Below are 3,590 nucleotides of genomic sequence, written 5' to 3'. Positions count from 1 at the left end.
AGAGCAAGGACATATGACAAGGCCAGTGTAAGAAGAATATTACCACTAAGTCAGCCTAAGGAAACCAGTAGTGGTTGGTGCTGAGGGATGCCCCCATCGTTAAAGTCCCAACAACTAAGCGTAAAATGGCAAGCACACATAGTGTCTATGTGACAGGGAAGCTGGATGGCCAAAGGTGCAACTTTGTCATAGATTCTGCATCTCAGCAAACCGTTGTGAGTATCAAGTTGCTGGATCAGAAAAGAGTACCAGAAGCCATACAGAAGCTCTGTGGTGTTACAGAACATTCTGCAAGGTTGTGGGGACCAGTGTGGGTAACTATTGAGCTCATGGGCATGAAGAACAGACAGAGAGTATACTTGGCTGACTTTGAAGATCAACGCATATTAGGATTGGACTATTTAATACCGAGGAAGTGTGTAAATAATTTTGATAAAATGACGTTTGTGAACAACGAAGACCAAATTTCAGTAAGTGTTAAAAGAAAGGTTGAACTAACCAGGTGTCATCAAGCTGAAGTCAAAGTGACTGAAGGAGTTGCTAATGGTGAAGTGGAACCAAATATAAATATTAAAGCAGAGCAGGAGAATGACCAAGATTTGAAGCCGATAATTGAGTTTCTAAAAGCAAGTGTTTTGCACCCTGCTTGGGAGAAGGTGTCTAGCTTAAGCCCTGTGACAAAGAACTATTGGGCACAATAGGACCAATTGAAGTCTGAAGATGGTATTCTTGTCCATAGATGGGAAACTCTAGATGGGAAAGTGGCGACCTGGCAAACGGTTATACCGAGAACATTACGGGAAGCTATGTTGCGTCAATCGCACGATAGTTTAACAGGAGGACATCTCGGAGTTAAGAAAACATTGAGTCACCTACGACAGATATTTTACTGGACAGGTATGAGGCAAGATGTGGAAGAATGGTGCAGGACCTGCTGTACATGTTGTGCTAAAAGGGGATCCAAGCATAAGGGACGTGCTCCAATGAAGTTATATCAAGTTGGTGCACTAATGGAAAGAGTAGCGATTGACATTGCTGGTCCTTTGCCCCAAACTTGTACTGGAAACAGGTACAATTGTGTGGTGATGGATTATTTCACCAAGTGGCCTGAGGCATACGCAATACCAAATCAGGAAGCTACAACTGTAGCTTCGGCTATTAGTGATTTTTTCTTCAGATTTGGTATGCCAAACGAACTGCATTCAGATCAAGGCCGTAACTTTGAATCAGCTGTGTTCCACGAATGCTGTAAGTTGTTTGGCATCCGAAAGACCAGGACAGCGCCACTTCACCCACAGTCTGATGGGATGGTAGAAAAGTACGACTGGGCAGTTGGACAGGAATTGGCAAAGTTTTGTAATAGCCGCCAAGACGACTGGGATATTTTACTCCCTCCAGCGTTGATGGCCTATGGAACAGCAGAGCATGAAGCCACTGGATACACTCCAGCAAAGTTGATGTTTGGTCGGGAACTTCGGTTGCCAGTGGATCTGTTAATAGGACGCCCACTTTACGAAGAGTTGCCTGAAAATGTGTCAGAGTTCGTGAAAGTGTTATCAGAAAGGATGGATAATATTCACCATCAAATGCATTCAAACTTGAAAATGTCTGCTGATTCCATGAAGCTATGTTATGATAAGAGATCTACTGAAGTCAGCTTTGTACCAGGAGACAAGGTGTGGTTGTATAATCCCAAGAAGACCAAACGGAAGTCTCCTAAGTTGTCATCTCCATGAGAAGGCCCATATGACATAGTGGATCGTCTCTCAGACGTGACTTTCCGGATAAAATGTGATCGGCGAGGTAAGCCAAAGGTGGTGCATGCCAACAGGCTTTGGCATTATCACAGTCCAGGATATTTCAGTTGGAATGAAGTGAACAATGGAACAAAAGACGCCGCTGAAGACGTGTCACCTGAAAAAGCCATTGTCGAAGAAGAAACTCTACCCGGTTTTGAGAAGGGAAACGGTGAAGCTCTTGGTGAAGTTACTACTACTGATGTGAGTATTACCGATAATAGGACATTTCCTGATGGAGCAGATGAACCCCACGTGAAGCAGAAGCCAACGAGACGGAGACCAGTACGGAAGAAGATACGTTCCGTAAAAAGATACTTTTGTGTTTGTAAATTCTGTACATTTAATTAGGTTATTGTTAAATTTCTATTGGTTTAATGTAAGTGGCTATTTTTCGGGACGAACAATAGTAAGGAAGAGGCAGTGTTACGACAGCGAAAGTCACGTGACGCTAGTAACACGTCATGAGATTCTAGAAAGATCATGTCCGTTCATGAAGCCTCGAGTATTCTACAGACGCCCTCTATTTCGTATGTATAAGATCGGCGAGAAGTGACAGTATAGATATGAATAATTGCAGACTGAAGAGATTGAGACGGACAATTGAGTCAAGCACTGTAGTAAAGTTCGTGAATCTGCGTTGTGAATTATAGCGTGTGTTTAAGTTAAAGTGACTGTGGAAATTAAGTATATTGCAAAGTTGAATTGAGAAATAATAAACTAGTTTTATTTAAAAAAAGGACTTGTATCGCTAAGTTTTTTTTTTTTTTTTTTTGTAAAGAATTTCTACGGAAAATTAACCAACGACCAGAGACGTAACAGTATATAAGCCTAGCAAAGAAAGCCAGTGATATAGATAGATAGATATAGAGGGAGATAATTAAGAAAGCGAAGAGTAGTTCCGGGTAATTTACGATTCTGTTTCGAGCTAGTGTGTGTTTCGAGATTGTGAATCGCTGTGATTTATAGTGTGTATTATAAAAGTAGTTAAGTTTAAAGTGATGAAAAACGTACTGATTGTGAAATTACTGTGTGCTAAAAGTTTATATCGAGGAAAAATAAACTGGTTTAATCAAGAAATGACTTGTATTGCTGAAGTTCCTGGGAAAGAATTTATACCAGAAATTAACAAACAAGCAACAGTACTAAAGAGCATTAGCGCAATAGTAAAGAAAATTTGGGTTAATACCTTTGATTTTCCTTTAGTGTTCCGGCTGTCGTTATTTGGATGTAGAACAGAAGGAGGTGACAAACAAAATTTTCATTTTTTATTTTATATATATATATTGTTAGGTCTCCGTTCGCTAGTTAATTTTCCGTAAATTCGTTCCAACGAAAATTTAGCGACACAAGTCCTTTCTTAAATAAAACTGGTTTATTCTTTCCGAATACAAATTTACCGATACACTTAATTTCAACAGTCGCTCTATAACAAACACTATAATTCACGTCTCCCGTGGCCAACAATATTTTGTCCGCATACATTCAATTACTCATTACTGCCGACTGCAGTTCAATTACTCATTACACTGTTGCGTCAGCGAGATCACGTGACTATTCTCACGCCCTCTGCTTTCTAGAACTATCCTGTACTTTAGCGAATGCTCTTGCGTTTACTAGATATAGGGTTAGCTAGTATATATAAGAGGGTGACAACGTGATGGTAATGTAATGTGTGTGTAGATAGTGAGTAATTGAACTGCAGTCGGCAGTAATGAGTAATTGAACTGCAGTCGGCAGTAATGAGTAATTGAATGTATGCGGACAAAATATTGTTGGCCACGGGAGACGTGA

Source organism: Limulus polyphemus, unplaced genomic scaffold, assembly GCF_000517525.1.
Source record: "Limulus polyphemus unplaced genomic scaffold, Limulus_polyphemus-2.1.2 Scaffold7062, whole genome shotgun sequence".
NCBI lineage: Eukaryota > Metazoa > Arthropoda > Merostomata > Xiphosura > Limulidae > Limulus > Limulus polyphemus.
Note: the sequence above shows the minus strand (reverse complement) of the source record.